Here is a 20,373-nt window from a genome sequence, read left to right as displayed (position 1 = left end):
TTGAGGCAATGCTTTCCACTGTAAGTTGGTTAGCGAGAAGAGTTCCAGGGTGCACAATCGCATGGTCCCATATGATACCGCGAAAAGTGTGGCGGGGGGCTCTTTCAGTTTCTGCTCTGAATCATTCAGTAAGGAAGATTAATATTAAAGTGAGTCGATTGTTCCGTTCAAGTACACTGCATTCTATTTCGCATGGTTGTATTAAAGGGGACAGTATGTATTTGGGTGATGGTGTTCATTTGTCCCGGGTGGGGAACGAGTTACTCATAGGAGACCTGATAGCTTGGCTGGGGACTTTAAGACATGACCTTTAGGTAGGAGTGTGTGGGGGGTCCGGATAACCGGTCAACTATCCGGCCTGTGGCGGTAAGGTCATGATCGGTGAGCACTAATTGGTAGATCCCTATGAGTGGGCGTCATCCATTACGGTTTGGAGCGCTCGAGGGAGGTGGCCATTGGCCCCTCAACGGGTAGGCGGTCCCTTCTAAGGATGGGACGCCGAAAGGAAAGGAAAGGCGGTCAAGGCCCCTTCCTGGGTAGGAGGGGCTACAGCCCCCTCCTGGGGAATTTCCCGGGGCCAGGATATCTGCGACGGCAGATGTGGTAAGTTGTGTGGGGTTTGGGAGGGGGTCTACGCTACCTTCTAGATACCTCACACGAGTCCTCGAACGACCTTTAAGTGGCGTCGAGTTTATTGGGGCCCCCGTCAAGTCAAGGGAAATTGGTAGTTGCACTTGAGGTACACCTCTGTGCGGTCGCCCCTCACAAGTGAGGGGGATATTTCGGGTTTAGGGATCTTGACACCGGTTACGACCTTGCCGTTGGCCCTTAAACGTTAGGATGTACAATTTCAAAATTTCAAGTTAATGTTTTGTAGGATGTTAGTTCGGCTAGGAGAACCTTTGTACTAGAGAATATGTTAAGGTTAGCCAAAAACATCGCAATGTGGTAATGAAATTATACATAATATGAAACTGTTATTTTAATGTTTAATTTTGTTTCATATTTTAATAAATACGGCCGGGAGGGTCACTCCCTCCCGTCTTCCAAAAGTTCAGAACTGTTTCCGGTTTCCCATCCTTGGGGAGTGTGTTGGGAGGGGGTGGCGGGTATTGCGGCCATATGGAAAGGGGCGACCATTCGGTCCCCCGGAACGTATGGCCGAGTACCACGAGCCCCCCGGGAAGCCATTTTTGGGCGGGAGGCGAGCCTCGGCTGGTATGCCCAAAGCGGCGTAGCCGGGGCGCGCTGTTTCCCGCCCTCGAGTGGGCTGGCCTAGACACTGACGCCCTAAAGGCAGGCAGGGGCGGGTTTACGCCCGCCCTGAAGACGGATAAAAGGAGCAACAAGCCAAGTACGCATCCTCTTGTTCCTGTGCTCTGAAGCTGCACCCCCTCGCTGCACGTGAGCTCGAGACGGAACGAAGAGCCAATTTTGAACCCACCCACCAGCCCCTGAGGACAGCCAGTTGTTTTGAATAAAGTTTTGATGTGGTAATTCTATTTCTTGCAGGTTGTGGTGATTGTCGTGTTATTTTTAGTATGCAATAAAGAATGGTCAGCTACAATATGTTTTTCAAATAAAGGAATTCTGCACTAAGTATTGATCAGTAATCATACGTGAAATGGTTTATGGTTGTTTTTGTAATTGAGTAATTTAGTTAAATTGTCGTATTTATTTTTTGGTCGGGCGGTAAGGTCATGATCGGTGAGCACTAATTGATAGATCCCTATGAGTGGGCGTCACCCATTACGGATGGGAGCGCTCGAGGGAGGTGGCCATTGGCCCCTCAACGGGTAGGCGGTCCCTTCTAAGGATGGGACGCCGAAAGGAAAGGAAAGGCGGTCAAGGCCCCTTCCTGGGTAGGAGGGGCTACAGCCCCCTCCTGGGGAATTTCCCGGGGCCAGGATATCTGCGACGGCAGATGTGGTAAGTTGTGTGGGGTTTGGGAGGGGGTCTACGCTACCTTCTAGATACCTCACACGAGTCCTCGAACGACCTTTAAGTGGCGTCGAGTTTATTGGGGCCCCCGTCAAGTCAAGGGAAATTGGTAGTTGCACTTGAGGTACACCTCTGTGCGGTCGCCCCTCACAAGTGAGGGGGATATTTCGGGTTTAGGGATCTTGACACCGGTTACGACCTTGCCGTTGGCCCTTAAACGTTAGGATGTACAATTTCAAAATTTCAAGTTAATGTTTTGTAGGATGTTAGTTCGGCTAGGAGAACCTTTGTACTAGAGAATATGTTAAGGTTAGCCAAAAACATCGCAATGTGGTAATGAAATTGTACATAATATGAAACTGTTATTTTAATGTTTAATTTTGTTTCATATTTTAATAAATACGGCTGGGAGGGTCACTCCCTCCCGTCTTCCAAAAGTTCAGAACTGTTTCCGGTTTCCCATCCTTGGGGAGTGTGTTGAGAGGGGGTGGCGGGTATCGCGGCCATATGACTTTGTGTAACCATTTGTGTAATATGTTTCCAAAACATACGGTCAGTATTTGTGGAGCCATATACATTTAGAATCGTAAAAGTAACATCATCAATAGTGAGTCATACTAAAACCCATCTATCATCATTTATAACTTTCCTCGGAAATGAGGGAAACAATTAAACTTTTATGACATAGAATGACTACTCCGTTTTTATGTTGAAAAAGAATCCATCATTGTTTTTTGAGTTTTGTGAAAATCAGCATGGTCAGATGCGTTTCTTAAAGCAAATCGAGCTGGCAGCACAATCTAGATAAATTACATAAAATTAATTGGCATTTAATGGGATTTTCAAACCGTTAACATTCCAGGTTGTGACTCTAAGCGGGATATGAGGCAAATTCATATTTGAACATTGGGAATGAATAAAGAAATGAGTGTATCATAAACATGAATATAAAAAAACTGTGAGATAAAGAGGTAAAAGGACAGAAAAGCCAAAAAGGAAGTGGGGAGTAAGGAACACCTACAAAGGCAAAAAGAGCAAAAAGGCAACACAGGAAGAACAACCCTAGTTGCAAAAAACACCTTACATGTAAAAATAATCATGAGGGATGAGAATAGTGCCGAGCACCTAAAGGAGATGGAACCAGGCCTGGTTCTGGGATACATGAAAAAGAAACACAAGAACCACCAAACAAATCAGCGATTTCCAACATAGAGAGTGAGAGAGGCATGTAAAAGCAGAATGAGACAAACACAAGGAGATAATGAACGGATCGCTGAAACCTTTCAGACACCCACCCAAAGTCACAGATCTGGGTTCAATCCACCATCGTTCTTTAGCTCACCACGCCACCCCAGTTCGGACCCAGCTACATACAAATCAGTCTTGATTTGTACCTCATGGGAACAGTTGAGCCTGAACTGTCAAACCAGGTCCCTACTAAACTAGAAAAAAGCATCTTGGGATGGATTTCGGGGTAACGCCCCTCATCAGCTAGGCTAGCTTGAATCCAGTAGCAATGTGAGTATGGGACTCACGTGTGGGTATTCCCTGCGAACTTAGGGTGAACAAAGCAAACACAAGGAGAGGATGGATGGAGCGATGAAACTTTCAGACACTCAGCCCAAGCCACAGATCTGCTTTGAATCCAACATTGTTCTTTAGCTCACTTCGCCACCCAGTTCGGACCCAGCCATATGTAAATCAGTCCTGACCCTGTGCCTGAAACAGCCCACACTGTCACTTCAGAATGTCAGGAAGAGGCAGATGCAACATTTTAAACCGAAGAACCCCAGCTTACTCCAGCAAACATCTTACCACCACCAACTTTTGAAGACATAATCATCCAAAGCACTACCACTTCTGCTGCTGTTTCTGTCACACAGGAACAGCTGGAATGGATTCTGTGACAAATAGGTTGAGGGATCAGTGATGCGAACAAAATATACAACACAACATTTTTGCATACTTGATAGTGCAATGTTAACTGTCCAAAACAAACCAGCATATAGCAATATGAGCAATATGAGATTTTTCATGTAGTGTAACTGATTAAAAAAAAACAGAGACGTAAACAGCGCACGCCTGTTATTTCCATTAAATCATTGACTTAGTCTGTTGGAAAACTAGCTACTAGCACTATATTAATGTGACACAGGCCACTACATTTGCAGGCCCAATTAACTAGACTAAATATTTTGATGAATAAGATCTTTTAAAAATGGGTAATGTTTTGGAGGTTAAAGTGAGCCATACTTCGCATCATAGGTCTGCCATTCCAAAAGCAGAATGTGATGAAGGTGCAAGTGGCACTAACATATCTGTGCATGACTCAATGTTACAGACACGTCCTATGAGTAGAAATGGTCAAGTAAAGCTCCATGCATTCAGCAGCCAATCAGCAGGCAAACAGGTAGTAGAACAAAGCACAAATAAATGTATAATACTACGGAGACATACATTTATGTTTGAATACAGTACTGTCAAATTATATTTTCTTATTGTCGTATGTATTGATGAACAGAAAATTAAACACATATCTGTGATGTAACAGAAAATAATTACATATTTTAATCAAACTGAAGCACAAGTCGAATAATCTCTTTTTTTATATAATGCATCTAATTAAAAATAAGCCTCTGTGATCTCTTGTCTGCAGTCTCTTCCTTCAGCTGAACATAATATTTCCATAATTCTCTGTTGCTTGGGAGGGGGACCTCCATTGCCATCTGCTTTGTCATCAATATCTTCTCGTGGTAATTCTCCCCACATTGCTATTGGACACACAGCTACTATTTTACATGCAATCTCTGATGTAAACTCCGAAGCAACTCACCCCTAGGAAAGCATGAAAATCTCCTCTTCAAAATACCATAGGTTATATACTTCATGGGACACATGTAAGAACAACACATTTTTCGAGTTCCTAATTGTGACTTTTTGCAACTCGCAATTGGGAAGTCACAAATACAATGTACAACAGTGTGTTTAACACGGCGATTACCAGTGGATCGCAAATGGACCTGCCTCATCAATATTCATGAGGCATGTCTCAATTTGCGACCCACTGGGAATAACCAAAATCCCAGGAATGGAGGCCTTCTGGGGACAGCAGACTATCATGACTGTGTTTGATTTTAAATAAAGCAACTTTTTTTTAAATGAAGCTGTTTTTCTTGAAAGAAGAGGGGATGCATTTCAAAAAGAAAAATGAAACGTTTCGGTTTCATTTTTTTTAGGCTAGGCAGTGGTCTGTATGACTTGAAGTAGGCAGTAAACTGTGAGGGGCATATTTACAAGTTCTGGCGCATCTCTGCATATCAGCAGAAATGCGTCACGCAAAACTACCCTTGCGTCACGGCAGATGCACCGCATTTACAATGCGGCACGCCGTGGCGCAAGGGTAGGCAGATGCGTGACGCATCTCGTGATGTAAGGGCGGCGCATCGCTGGAGTCGCGTCGCAACTTCAGCAATGCTCAGGCCCGCCCAATACTGAACATGCTGCGTCAGTCCTTACGCCTGCTTCAAGCAGGCGTAAGGAATTGACGTAGCATCGTTGCGGAAGTGCCTGCGTGAAATCTTGTAGATTTCACGCAGGCACTTTTGCGAGGCGCCGGAACGCCCACCCTGCGTGGGAACACCCCCATTGTGGCGCTGGACTTTATAATGTGACGCATCTCCCTAGATGCGTCACGTTGTAAATGCCTCGCAAGGATGCGCCACGTTTACGCCGATGTTGCGTCACGCAAGGCGGCGTAAACGTGGCACAAGGGGCTTGTAAATCTGCCCCTGAATGCTTTGCAATCAGATTCCGGTCACAAAACGTTCAAACATCCCCCTGCGACTCACTACTAAAAAAGGACACCCTCGACATGCCTCCTTCTTAATACTAACTGGCAAACCCTATTTTGCAAATAGGTAATAGGTTACTGACTCTCAAAATAGAGTGAGTACATGTCAATAGGCTATTTAGTTGTAAACAGCCCAATTCTCCATTTGCTACTGCTAAAACCTTTTGCGCATGTGGCCCAAAATCCAGTTACCTAGCAGAAACCAATCTACTTTGTTTTCTCTGGTTTGTCGTCTTCAGAATGCACAGTTGTGAAAAGATGAATGAGTCATGATTGCTCCCAGGATAACAGGCAGCAATGTCCGTAATAATATAATATACAGTGCACCCAACTTGAAAATTGAGTAAATGCTGATGCTTCCTGTTTCTGTAGAGGAACTCAGTTGCTGAAGGTGGAATTGTGAAGAAGTGTGTACCAATCACGTATCCTATGATGTTAGGAAATTGTGCAATTTGGTAAAGATTTGGGGTCAGATGTACAACGGTGTGTACACGAGCAAATGGGATTGCGAACCCGTTTGCACATGCAAAAACAGCAAAAACAGCATGTGAGTCGCAAAATGGGTTGTGCGAATCGCTATTAGGAAGGAGCATTCCCTTCCTAATAGTGTGCGCAACCCTATGTACAGATGTTTTGTGTCCACAATTGCGGGTGCAAAACACTCGCAAATTACCACCCTCTTCAAGAGGCTGGTAATGGGGTCGCAAAAGGGAAGGAGTCCCCATGGCACCCCTTTCCCTTTGCAAACACAGGGGAAAATATTTTATTTTTAAAGGCAGGCAGTGGTCTCAGGGACCACTGCCTGCCCTTAAAAAATGAAATGAAAATGTTTCATTCTTTTTTCAAATGCATTTGAAAAAAAATGCTGCTTTATTTAAAAGCAGTCCCAGACTGTGAGAAGTTGGCCTGGTATATAATGTTCACTATTCTAGTGAGCACTTTGTATCAGTCCAAACAACCCTTATTGATGATTGGTTGTAAGTCAACCTTATAGACCAGCTATCCTAGTAGCATGGATACGAGCAGTCTAAGGCTAAAGACTCGAGAGGGCGTGTTAAGCCAGCTGTTATACCACACATGTACCCCTTGAACACCCAGTGAAAGGACACCACACAAGTGTTATGAAAATTGAAAATAAACAGTGTATTTATTAAAATCACAACAGCCCTGTACTCTTTATGAGGACAGGGTACTAAGCACAAAACAAAACTCTTACGAAAATACTTAAGTTAGCACAGCATATACAAATGCCCGAGGGGCACGGAAAACCATATACTCTGAAAGTGGAATGCGAAATTACTAGCAGGTAAGTACAGTACTAATAGGCTTTGGAATCAGTAGGTCTTGACTATAGAATCTTCAGATTACTTCTAGGAGGCCTAGGGGACTCGGGTGCAGAGTGTGCACTCTCACGCGTGATGCGGGACAAAGTCTATGGTAGCTAGATTTCAGAAAGTTAGTGTTCTCGGGCGAACCCGACCTGGTAGGAGGAAAACAAAAGTGGATTCCGACCCTTGGATAGTGAGGCTATGCTGGGGCACCGAAATGCCGAAGTTACCTAGCCCAGGGGCTGCAGCTGCATATGTCTCAAAAGACGTCGGGAATCCTTGTTGACGGACCAGGAGCCTGGAAGAAAGAAGTTGCTGGCAGGCGACCAGTGAAGAAAGTTCGATGGATCCAAGCCTGGATCGATGATAGAAGACAGATGACACCTGAAAGCAGAGGGGACCAAGTTCGTGACTACTAGCCAGTAGTCAGGTGGCACCAGGAGGGCACCGGATGGTAGTCACCTCGACTAGGTGAGTGGGTGACGCTGTGCTCTGCAGATCTCACGGACCAGGAGGCGTTGTCGGCGACCAGGATGGAGGAGCGAGCTGTCCCACGATGGATGAAGCTGTCGGCGTCGCTGGACCCAGGATTGGGCAACAAAGCCTTGGCAAATTCAAGCCCACGCGGTGGACTCAAAATGGCGTCTGGAGTGGACCAGGAGGGTCCGGGGTGCCTCTCTTGAAGAAGGAAGCAAGGGCCAATCTGGAGCAACCAGACTAGCAGCAGTGATGTAGTCGGGCGTCGTTAGGAAGGCCACAAGCCAGCCGGCTAGTAGCCAAACAACGCGGTGAGCAGGCAAAAGCAGAAGGGCCCCACGCAGATCGTGGAGATGCTGGAGGGCTGATCTTCGGTGCTGGAGCTGCTCAGGGTTGGGGCTTCTCGGACCCCAAAGCACTCACCAGTGGAAGACTCGGTGGGCTTGATGCAAAGAAGTCGTGCAGTCTTGGCGATCGTCGGTCCCTCGAGGTCTCGTCGCACTCACAGTTCTCAGCTTTGCTGTAGAGGTGAGTAGAGGTCAGAGGTGCCAGGGAAGCCGGGTCTCGTCGAGCTGGGTCGTCGGATTCCGGAGGAAGGACTTGCAGCAGACCGCAGTGTTCTTAGGATGGTGCCTGCGGATGCAGGGTGACTACTCCTTAGCCACAAGGGAGAATCTTGAAGAAGAAATCTTGATGTCCTTTCGCAGAAAGTCGTGTCGTGATTCCAAAGATGATCTAATTTGAACAGGGGGCACGCTCCTATCTTTATACTAAAAAAGGGGGCTGACCCGGTGACTAGGTCCTGCCTATGGGTGGGACTAGGAGGGGGGTGGTTACACCCCTCTCCCATGCCGGACTTTCCCCAGGCCAGGGGCTGGTGTGCCCCTGGAACTGGTTCTGACCGGCCTATGCGTAGTGAGCACCGGGGTGCCACTCAGCAGTCACCTTCCTGTAAAGCCCTGCCTACCCAGGATACACAAAACCCTGTCTGGGACGGTGCTAGCACCGCCCTCGACTGGAAACCCTTTGTCCAGGCTCCCCTCGCTGGAAGGACTCCCAGCTGCAGGGGGTCAGACTCGTGTCTGTGGTGGCAGCATCCATTTTGTGGAGCTGAGGCTTCAGTTAACTTTAACCAGGGTTCACAGTTACATACATGTCGTGTCCCTCTAGAAGGGTGGAATGCTAACCCCGTCGCCAGAATTGGCGAGGGGTTAGTATTCCAATTCGTATGACACCTTACTCGACATGTTTTGATAAAGCAATACCAAAGATAGCATTTAACCGCGAGGATTATAATGCACTTAAGAGTATATGGTATGCGTTATCATGGAACAGCTATTAGGACTTGGTTCCGCAAGCTGCAGACAGGCTCAGCTCATGCCAGAGCACCATCTCACACGATTCCAAGCACTCTGCCTTCAGGATTGTTAAGGCCTGCCATAGGAGTGACTGATAGGAATCTGTGTGTCCATTTTTAGGGTTAGATATAGGTATACTATATCTACAGCAAAGGGTGATTACACGACTTTGCCCCAGCTGTCATGCAGCCAGTTGTGTCAAATTTAGGAGGCCAGCCAGGGGTGGCATAATACATGCTTCAGCCCCTGGTAGGCCCTGGGTACACCTATGCCCTGAGTTACAGGGTCTGATAAGGTGGCCCAGTCCCAATTGGAAATGTACCTAGGGTACATGGAATCCATTTTAAAGAGAGAGCAGTAGGCCTGGGGTCCTGATTGGCAGGGTCCCAGGTCGACTATGTCAAAAACCAGCTAAAACACAGGGCAAAAAGTTGGGGGCAACCATAGTCAGGATGTACCTTCCTACACAACCCCCCCCCCCCCCAAGCGAAAGGAGATAAGGCTATCCTTGTCCAGGTAAGCCTCTATTACCTAAGTGGGCATATAAGGAAGGACCAGCTCTGGCTTGGTTTCCCCCTGTGTCATGGTCCACTAGGCAACCCCTCACCCTAAGGGTATCTGAGGGTCTCCACCATAGGGAATCTCTGTCTCTGGTGTGTCTTGGGAAAGAAAAAGGCTGATGCTGGGATGGAGTACTGAAGTGAGGCTCCTCTACCTTTGGGCTCAACTTCCTCCAATCACCATCCATCATGTGTGCCTTCCTTTCTTTAGCTGAGATGCACTGAGCTCTCAGGGTCAGCCTCTGGCTACCTAAAGCTGGAGGCTGAGTCCCTCTGTTTGGCTTACTGGAGGGACAGGTCAGGTCTGGGGTTTTTAGGTCCCATGTTTGGCTGTGCCCAATAGTGTCCAGCTGTGGGAGATCCCTAACTACTTTTAAGGGGGATCCCTCAGGAGTCTGATTTCTTTTCACTTGGCTAGGTTTACCAGCTTCAGTGATCCTAATCTGCTGATTAAGGAGTTCTTTTGGACAGGGGGCCCTTTGGGGTCCACCACTGGCCTCCCTGACCTCCACAGCCCTGGGCTGACTGAGGCAGGGTAGAGAGGGGCAGGTTACCTGCTCCAGACTGGGTCCCACCTTGGAAGGGTCCACTGACATCAGGGGCTCTGCCAGGCTAGGCCTGACTACCTCTGGGGCAGTTCCTTCACAAGGGGTCAGATCAGTTCCCTGAGGAGGCTGATCCTTTCCTAGAGACTGGTGGGAGGGAGATTTCTCTTCCTCCTCAATGCTCTCTGTCTGAGTGGAGTGATCCATTGTTTCAGGCTTCACAACACTATCTGTTTGAGTAGAGGCTGAGACCATTACAGCCTTGCCAACCTTTTCAGGAGGGCACTCAGTTTGTGTTTGGGCTGTGTCTGTCACAGCCCTCCTATCCTGTTCAGGAAAGTCTGTCTGAGCCTGGGCAGTGGCTACCACTGCTCTTCCAACCTTTTCAGGGAGGAATGGTGCTTGGACTGGGGCTGTAGCTATTACTGCCACACTAACTTGTCTGGATAGGCCTATCGTTCTGGAGTGAGTTTCTTGCTCCACCTCAGCTCATGCTGAGAGTTCCAGGTCATTCCCCAGTAAGCAATCTACAGGTAGGTTATCTGTCACTGCCATTCTCATGGGCCCTGTGACATTACCCCAGCTGAGCTTGACTACTGCCATGGGATGCCTTCTTTTCACTCCATGAATGTCTGTCACCTGATAACTGAAACCAGGGGTCAGTTGAGCAGAGGGGACCAGATGGTCAATCACCATGGTGATGCTGGCCCCTGTGTCTCTGAATGCCTCAACTTTCTGACCATTGACTAGGAGCTTTTGTCTATACTTTCCCAAAATGTGGGGTCCAGTAGTGAAGTTGGCAAACCCCATGCCAGTCTCACAGACAAGAGTGTTGTTAGGGGACCTGGCTAAGCCATAGTCCTCCTGATTGCCCAAAGTAATGCCCACCACATTCTTGGGGGCACTCCCACCACCTGGGGGATTACCACTAGTGGTAACAGGAGGTTTGGGAGTATTACCTGGGGGTATATTTCCCTTATTGCCATTTTTAGGGCAACTGGCATCACTTTTGTAATGGCCCACCTGTTTACAGGTATGGCAATAAGGTTTCTTCTGTTCTGAAGGAGTGTTCTGGGACCCACCACCCTTGTTGGAGTTTTGGGACCCTTGGGAAGTCTTCTCTGTGGATTTATCCCCATCCTTCTCGTGAGGCTTGGTTGATTCCTTCTTTTGGTCACCACCCTGGTTCTTAGGCCTGACCCTGGTTCTGACCCATTTGTCTGCCCTCTTACCCAATTCCTGTGGAGAGGTCAGATCAGAGTCTACCAGGTGCTGGTGTAATAACTGGTTCTGACAATTACTTAAGATTTGCTCCCTCATAATTAGATTGTACAATCCTTTAAAATCAGTAACCTTACTACCCAGTAGCCAGCCTTCAAAAGCCTTAGTGGCACAATCAACAAAGTCAGTCCAATCCTGAGACTGAGTTTTCTGGGTGTCTCTGAACAGCAACCTGTATTGTTCAGTGGTTAAACCAAACCCATCAACCAGTGTATTCTTCAGGACTTGGTAATTGTTAGCATCCTCCACTCTAGTAGTGAGGAGCTTATCTCTACCTTTACCTTCAAAGGAGAGCCACAAGATAGCTGCCCACTGACTCTGGGGAACACCCTGCACAGTGCAGGCCCTCTCCAAAGCAGTAATCCATTTGTGGATGTCATCCCCTTGTTTAAAGGGGGGCACTATCTTATTCAGGTGTTTTGTATCAAAACTCCTTTCCCTATTGCTAGGTATATTGCTGCCACCAGTGGGTTTTGACCCACTCAATTCTTGCTCTCTAGCAAAGGCAAGTCTTTCTTTGGCCAGGGCAAGTTCTTCCCATTCAATCCTCAGATTGACTTCCCTTTCCTTAGCTTCATAGATTCTCCTCTGAGGGGAAGCCATCCTCCTCACAGCAGAATTCTGAGAGCCATTGGTTTGAATAGATCTGCCAGAGCCTCTTGATAGAGACCTAACTCGTCCATTCCCAATGTTAAGCTGGCCTGAGAGGGGTCCCAGGGGTCTCCTAGTACCATTCTCATGCCTGCTTAAGTTGTCCTTAGTTAGCTGACTAACTACTTCTGGACCTTTGTCTGCCTCATCCCCAGATGTCTCCTGATCATCATCCTCCTCACCTGAGAGATGGATGAGATCTGGGTCACCCCTGGTTCCTTCTAGGGCTGGCATGTCCCCTTCTGGATGAGAAGAGCTAAGAAGTTTCTCAGCTTTCCTGGCATCATAAGTCTCTAAGAGACCTATCAGAAATGGGATTGTGGGGTTAGACCCCTGTTTTAGCTTCCTGGAGGTACACACTTGTCTCATCTCCTGGAAACTAAGGGCTGCATATCTAGAAGAGGCCTGTGGAGGGTCCTCAACCATCAGAGGGGTCTCAGTAGACTCTCCTAGGTTAGACATGCTTCTAGTGTGGTGTAAGTGATGCACCTACCTACACTATGTGTTTACCTACTGATCCCTTGCTAAGAGTTGCAGCCAAGGTGTGCTAAGCCTTGAGGAGCTGCAACAGCTGGTTCAGTAGAACTCAGAGTATTCTAAGCTAAGTTATATGTACCTAACAGTACTTATGTGATCTTTCAACAAGATATTCTTAGGATACGTGTGGTAGAACAACAGCAAGCTCAAATCCCAACCGCTGTTCACCAATGTGAGAAGTTGGCCTGGTATATAATGTTCACCATTCTAGTGAGCACTTTGTATCAGTCCAAACAACCCTTATTGATGATTGGTTGTAAGTCAACCTTATAGACCAGCTATCCTAGTAGCATGGATACGAGCAGTCTAAGGCTAAAGACTCGAGAGGGCGTGTTAAGCCAGCTGTTATACCACACATGTACCCCTTGAACACCCAGTGAAAGGACACCACACAAGTGTTATGAAAATAAACAGTGTATTTATTAAAATCACAACAGCCCTGTACTCTTTATGAGGACAGGGTACTAAGCACAAAACAAAACTCTTACGAAAATGCTTAAGGTAGCACAGTATATACAAATGCCCGAGGGGCACGGAAAACCATATACTCTGAAAGTGGAATGCGAAATTACTAGCAGGTAAGTACAGAACTAATAGGCTTTGGAATCGCTAGGTCTTGACTATAGAATCTTCAGATTACTTCTAGGAGGCCTAGGGGACTCGGGTGCAGAGTGTGCACTCTCACGCGTGATGCGGGACAAAGTCTATGGTAGCTAGATTTCAGAAAGTTAGTGTTCTCGGGCGAACCCGACCTGGTAGGAGGAAAACGAAAGTGGATTCGGACCCTTGGATAGTGAGGCTATGCTGGGGCACCGAAATGCCGAAGTTACCTAGCCCAGGGGCTGCAGCTGCATATGTCTCAAAAGACGTCGGGAATCCTCGTTGACGGACCAGGAGCCTGGAAGAAAGAAGTTGCTGGCAGGCGACCAGTGAAGAAAGTTCGATGGATCCAAGCCTGGATTGATGATAGAAGACAGATGACACCTGAAAGCAGAGGGGACCAAGTTCGTGACTACTAGCCAGTAGTCAGGTGGCACCAGGAGGGCACCGGATGGTAGTCACCTCGACTAGGTGAGTGGGTGACGCTGTGCTCTGCAGATCTCACGGACCAGGAGGCGTTGTCGGCGACCAGGATGGAGGAGCGAGCTGTCCCATGATGGATGAAGCTGTCGGCGTCGCTGGACCCAGGATTGGGCAACAAAGCCTTGGCAAATTCAAGCCCACGGGGTGGACTCAAAATGGCGTCTGGAGTGGACAGGAGGGTCCGGGGTGCCTCTCTTGAAGAAGGAAGCAAGGGCCAATCTGGAGCAACCAGACTAGCAGCAGTGATGTCGTCGGGCGTCGTTAGGAAGGCCACAAGCCAGCCGGCTAGTAGCCAAACAACGCGGTGAGCAGGCAAAAGCAGAAGGGCCCCACGCAGATCGTGGAGATGCTGGAGGGCTGATCTTCGGTGCTGGAGCTGCTCAGGGTTGGGGCTTCTCGGACCCCAAAGCACTCACCAGTGGAAGACTCGGTGGGCTTGTTGCAAAGAAGTCGTGCAGTCTTGGCGATCGTCGGTCCCTCGAGGTCTCGTCGCACTCACAGTTCTCAGCTTTGCTGTAGAGGTGAGTAGAGGTCAGAGGTGCCAGGGAAGCCGGGTCTCGTCCAGCTGGGTCGTCGGATTCCGGAGGAAGGACTTGCAGCAGACCTCAGTGTTCTTAGGATGGTGCCTGCGGATGCAGGGTGACTACTCCTTAGCCACAAGGGAGAATCTTGAAGAAGAAATCTTGATGTCCTTTCGCAGAAAGTCGTGTCTTGATTCCAAAGATGATCTAATTTGAACAGGGGGCCCACTCCTATCTTTATACTAAAAAAAGGGGGCTGACCCGGTGACTAGGTCCTGCCTATGGGTGGGACTAGGAGGGGGGTGGTTACACCCCTCTCCCATGCCGGACTTTCCCCAGGCCAGGGGCTGGTGTGCCCCTGGAACTGGTTCTGACCGGCCTATGCGTAGTGAGCACCGGGGTGCCACTCAGCAGTCACCTTCCTGTAAAGCCCTGCCTACCCAGGATACACAAAACCCTGTCTGGGACGGTGCTAGCACCGCCCTCAACAGGAAACCCTTTGTCCAGGCTCCCCTCGCTGGAAGGACTCCCAGCTGCAGGGGGTCAGACTCGTGTCTGTGGTGGCAGCATCCATTTTGTGGAGCTGAGGCTTCAGTTAACTTTTACCGGGGTTCACAGTTACATACATGTCGTGTCCCTCTAGAAGGGTGGAATGCTAACCCCGTCGCCAGAATTGGCGAGGGGTTAGTATTCCAATTCGTATGACACCTTACTCGACATGTTTTGATAAAGCAATACCAAAGATAGCATTTAACCGCGAGGATTATAATGCACTTAAGAGTATATGGTATGCGTTATCATGGAACAGCTATTAGGACTTGGTTCCGCAAGCTGCAGACAGGCTCAGCTCATGCCAGAGCACCATCTCACACGATTCCAAGCACTCTGCCTTCAGGATTGTTAAGGCCTGCCATAGGAGTGACTGATAGGAATCTGTGTGTCCATTTTTAGGGTTAGATATAGGTATACTATATCTACAGCAAAGGGTGATTACACGACTTTGCCACAGCTGTCATGCAGCCAGTTGTGTCAAATTTAGGAGGCCAGCCAGGGGCGGCATAATACATGCTTCAGCCCCTGGTAGGCCCTGGGTACACCTATGCCCTGAGTTACAGGGTCTGATAAGGTGGCCCAGTCCCAATTGGAAATGTACCTAGGGTACATGGAATCCATTTTAAAGAGAGAGAAGTAGGCCTGGGGTCCTGATTGGCAGGGTCCCAGGTCGACTATGTAAAAAACCAGCTAAAACACAGGGCAAAAAGTTGGGGGCAACCATAGTCAGGATGTACCTTCCTACACAGACATGGTGGTCTGCTGAGCCCAGAAGGCCACCATACTTGGGATGGCCTGCTATTCTCAATGAAGTCGCAAATTGCGAGAGGCTCATTAATATTCTCTATTTGCAACCGCATTGGCAATCATTGACAGTGAAAAAAAACCACTGTTGTACATAATAAATTGCACCTCGCAAATTTGCGAGGCGCAATTTACTTGGTCGTACATCTATTGCAAATCAGCATGGCTCTTTGGAAAAAGATATGCAAATTGATTCTAGAGACCATTACATCTAAAACCTTTCAAAAAACCCTGGACAATGCACTCTGGGATAGACCACCAAAAAATGCTACAGTATTTTGGTAACTCTCTGACGCAAGCAGATGTAGGGAGCATAAAACCTAAACGTGCACTGGGGTGGCTCGATGATGTCTAGTGGGCCTTGAAAGCATTGGCTCCAATTCATTGATCATTTCCTTAATGACGGCCTTGATGAGTCTGTATGTCACATACACCTACTAAGTTTGGTTAAATAAAGTTATATGCTGCCTGTAATGCGCTCCTGTCTCCTTATCTTCCTGTGTAAAGCTCCCAGGGCACACCTCCTGATCATCATTGCATAGAGTTCAGCCATTGTGGATATTAGCCAAGGAAGTCAGCTGTCCTTTTATACCTGCCACCTGTTTACCACAGGGTTTTACTTGGAAGTAATTTGCACGTGCTAATAGGGGGTGATTTGTGGACATATGATGTAGGTGGCAAAACCAGGACATCGCATTTACACATGGCTCTGCCTTACATAAATTTACAAAAAAGGGACTCAGGGCTTTTTCCTCTGCAAAGAGGGAGGTCCAGCATAAATACCCCAGAGCAAGTCTTACAAAAGAAGGTTATGCAGTTCATCAGGGATCGGTGTCAGAACAGGGGAAATCAAAACCCACCCAACCAGAAGGGTTCAAAGTTGGGAGTCCATATATGAGATTATAATGCCCTCACACACCCAGTTGGGTGTCATGCTTCATCATCTAGCTGCTCCTAGTTGGGTGGTCGGTGCAATACCCAACAGGCTCCCTATAGTAGGGAACTTTAGCAGAGATCTTTTGCCAATAGCCGTGTGGTGAAGTGGTGGTGAGGATCCAGAAATGTGTAGATGTATGGATTGAGAGTGAATCTAAAATAAGGCTGGGAGTAGCAACGACAACAAACTTTAATCAATAGGTCTCCTACCCTGAGTAGAAACAGATAATAAGGCGCTTCACTAAGTTGTATGTCTTATATTTAAGGGTACCTATTGGTGAAAGAGGTCAACATGTTTCTTGCTCAATGTAAATTCTACATGTGATTCGTCAGGACCAATGCAGTGAAGACTATCTACACCTCAGAGTTATTGACGTGGAATCATGCTCACATCAACCAAGCAACTACCTATTAGTGTACCTGTCAGTACTGGAACTACCTGTATGGGGAGAGGAAATGTAACATAAGTTACATCAGTATGGTACACGTATCTATACAAACTTCTTTCCCTTGTGAATCTGACTCTGTATCAGTGAACAGTGAATGCAAATGCATTGAGAACAATAAAAACAGTATAAAACAGTGCCATATGGTGAGTGCCCACGGTGAGCCAGTGTGAACTACAGCTCTTGTGACACATATACAAAGCAGCAGACATAATCTTTTGGGGACTCACCCAATGTTGTAAACTAACCAGGCATAAGCAGTACCCGGTAGGTTGTACACAAGGGTTTCCTCAAGTACTGGACAACATGAAGTGGGAGACAATAAAGGGTGCCAATATTAGTCACTATACGAAGGTCAATGTAGTCATAGTGAAGCCCTAAACTGTCGGTCTCAATCGCAACTTCTTCAGCACTTAAGCTTAAAAAATGCAGATGAAAAGCGCTCTTGACTTGTGCTCATAATCCATATTCTCTCACTCGCAATTTACAAAATACAAATGTAGAGAAACTCTGGGCTTGTGCTCTTAGTCCATATATCTATGTATGGAACCTGCATTAAGGTTCTTTGGTCACGCACACGCATTAAGGGATGTCGCGTTTCATTCCTTACTCTAAGTGCATAAGCGTCAATGTACCTGCACCTGCCCATCAACCGTGCTCACAAAAATCTGCTTCATTTGTGTAAGGGTTAAATATATCAAACCAGGCAATCCAATCTCCCATTTTCCCTTTGCTTCATGGTTGTGTCCCAATTATAGCGGTGCATAAACTCATGAGCTTAGAATGCGTCCCTGGTTAAGGAGTTCTGCCTTACATAAGACACATTCTCACCTTAACTATTTCTTTATGTCCACAGACTCCCTACCACTCATCCAACACACCAACATCCTTCCCAGAGAACTCTCCGACCATGCCCTGGTTTAGATATAGTTGAGAACAGGGCACACAGGGACGAAGGGTGTTTGGAGACGTAATGTCTGATGGCTTAGGGAGGATTCCCTAGTAGACCCATTGAGAGCAGCCATTACACACTATTTTGACTTCAACCAACAAACGGTGTCCTCTCACTCATGTTTGTGAGAGGTATTCAAGGTCGCGAACTTGGTAGGGTAGACTCCAGAATCCCAGATCCTTGTACACACAGAAGACTTCCGCAAGACACTGAGGCACAGACTCCTGGATTTGGTCCACACTGCGGCCTTCCTATCGCCAGAATGGCTCTATAAACATGGCAACGTGTTGTATTGGTTATCCCAGAAACGAGAGGGACCCTGCATTTTCTCTGCCACTCTCACTCCAGAGGGACGCCTCAAGTTTGAGCCCACTGAAATTGCAGACACATTTGTAACATACTATCACTCACTTTATTGCCAAAATTACGTTTTTAACTCACATTACTAGAATACGAAGAACTTTTCAGTGTAAATGGGTTGAAATAGGTAAGAGGGTTGGATATATATATCAAAATATCTTCTAATTATGCAGATAATTTTACCTCCTAAGTACCATGTTTAAATCTGATATTTTAGGGTTGCAGAAAGGGTTCCAAACATAATGAATGAATGAATGAATGAATGAATGAATGAATGAATGACAATCCACATGTTAAGCACAACAGCTGATTCCAAAGAAGCATTTAGATGCTGAGCTAACCAGACCGCTAACTTGAGGTGATCAATTATCCCTGTATAGAACTGTTTTAAATATGATCTTAAAAACCCATTCAGCCTCAATCTTGCGTAAGCTTCCAGGTAAGGCGTTCCACAAACTCATCGCCCAGACAGAAAACGTTCTGCACCCAGCTTGGTCTTTCCGAATCCAAGGGATCTCAACAAGTATTTGGCTACCAGAGCAAAGAGCCCTGTGAGGTTATAGGCTCTCACTCTTTTCTTTAAATACCAATGGCTTTTTTTTTATGGAGGGTGCTATGAATTATTGTTAGTGCTTTAAATTAGTTTCTTTGCCAAATCAGAAACCAAAGCAATTCCTTTAGCCCGTCCCTAGCCAATTGCCTTGTGGGAGTGTTAAGAATGAGAAGTGATGCTGCATTTTGTACCAGTTGCAACTTGATTAGCAGGCCCTCAGTCGTTCCGAGAATTAGCACATAAGCATAGTCTTGCCTTACCATAATCAGAGAATGAAGATTATCCTTTTGTGTGTGAGCTGAGAGAAATATTAAAATCAAGGCAGTAAAAAAGATAATTACTTGTTGGATTTTATTCCTAACTGTTTTGTCACACTGGCCACTGTTTGGGGATCCCCCAACCCTGAAGGCTAACTATGTTCATAATTAAGTGTGCTGATTTGTCAAAAATTAAGATCTCTGATTTATGTGAATAGAACTTTAGAGAGCTACTGAGCATTCAGTTGGCGACAGGCGAGAGGTATCCCTGAAAGTTAGCAACTACTAACTCATCCAATTGATGGAAGGAAATCCTCAATTGCATATATATAATCTGGATACAACATGATTTTAAATCCCCATAGTTCTACTACTCAAGCCAAAGGAGCCATATAAATAGTGAATAGAGTAGAGTGTTAAGAGGAGCCCTGTGGTACCCCACAACTTAGATTCCTATAGTTCGAGTTATAATAGGTAAATAGAGCACTTGTTCTCTGTTTGACAGAAATGATTTAAGTCACAGCCAAGCTTTTCTCACAAAACCTCTCTCCTTGACTCTTTCCAAGAGGCTCTTGTGGGAGACCATGTCAAACCCAACCAATTGAGCAAGAAAAAATAGAATTGCTTTCCTTCCCTGATAAAACGTTACCCAAATACATTCTGTTACCTATAGTAAATCAATTTCAGTAGCAACCACTGATCTGATCACTGTTTGAGACGGTGGAGTACATCATTATTCCTAATAAACTATGTAATCTGGTTATTCACCTGCTTCTCCAACATCTTTACCATAACTGGTAATAGAGGGATTGGTCTATGATTGCTTAAGCAGCTGGGGCCGGCATTTGTTCTTTTCATTAGAGGCAGGACTAAGGGCTTTTTCCAATCAGGTGGTACTACACCATATTTTAATGATTGATTAAATAGAGTGTTTAGTACTCTATTGATAGAGGGAGCCATCTGTGGCAAACACTTATGAGGGCACAGATCTAGAGGAGATTCTGATTAGGGGTGAGTGGTATTTGCGTAGACGCGTTACGCAAATCTCTGTGAAATTGTAAAAATCTCAGCAAGCACGCAGAAACTCCGTGATGATGCGGAGTTGCTTGTCCCGCCCGTTCGCAATGTATTTTTGCGTGCTCGTTTGAAAATATATCGCTAACTTGCCAATGTGGTCGCTAATGGGCGTGGCCATCTTGTTTTTCATTCGTCCCGCCTGCTCGCAATAGTTATTTCCTGTTCCGGGTCGCGCATTGCATACTCCCGCCCGTTCGCGATAATTATTTCCTGTTCAGGAACATGTATTGCGTGTTCGCAACGCTTTTTGCGTGCTCTGGGGAAAATATCACGGAAACTTGTCCATACGGTTGCAATGAGCGCG

This window comes from Lissotriton vulgaris, chromosome 2_1 (genome assembly GCF_964263255.1).
Source record: "Lissotriton vulgaris chromosome 2_1, aLisVul1.2, whole genome shotgun sequence".
NCBI classification, from domain to species: Eukaryota; Metazoa; Chordata; class Amphibia; order Caudata; family Salamandridae; genus Lissotriton; species Lissotriton vulgaris.
This window is presented reverse-complemented; position numbering follows the sequence as displayed.